This window comes from Bison bison, unplaced genomic scaffold (genome assembly GCF_000754665.1).
Source record: "Bison bison bison isolate TAMUID 2011002044 unplaced genomic scaffold, Bison_UMD1.0 scf7180017864093, whole genome shotgun sequence".
NCBI lineage: Eukaryota > Metazoa > Chordata > Mammalia > Artiodactyla > Bovidae > Bison > Bison bison.
This window is the reverse complement of record NW_011494665.1, coordinates 612432-612792: the sequence shown is the minus strand read 5'-3', so window position 1 is coordinate 612792 and position 361 is coordinate 612432. Positions and strand designations below refer to the sequence as shown.

At 56.8% G+C, this 361-nt stretch overlaps 1 protein-coding gene across 1 annotated transcript in view; it reads right to left on the bottom strand.

The window, feature by feature from the left end:
* The window catches only part of NES (nestin), a 10102-nt gene that overhangs the window by 8164 nt on the left and 1577 nt on the right, over window positions 1-361 (bottom strand). The gene's annotated exons all lie outside the window — the stretch shown is intronic.

The following is a 361-nucleotide window of genomic DNA, read 5'->3' as shown; positions in this document are numbered from 1 at the left end:
CTGCAGAGCAACCCAGAGGTAGTCAGTGAAGGGGAGGGCTCCTTCCCCCTCACTCACCTCCATCCCCCTTGGCTGCTGCAGCAGCAGCTTCGCTTCCTGATTAACTTCTCCGCAGAGCAGATTCCTGCCTCCCCTACCCCACTCCCTGCCCAGAAAACCCCCTTCTGGAGCCTCTGCAAAGGGCCCCTCTCAGTCCTATCCCACGGCCTGGCTCCTCCTCTGAGGATGCTGATTAAATGGTAGCACATGCGGCTCAGAATTCAACTCCCACAGGAAGGGGGAGGTGAGGGAGGAGAGGAGATGGGTTACAGAGAGTAGGAGAAGGGGGAAAAGTGGAAGCAGAAGGAAAAACGATTAATCA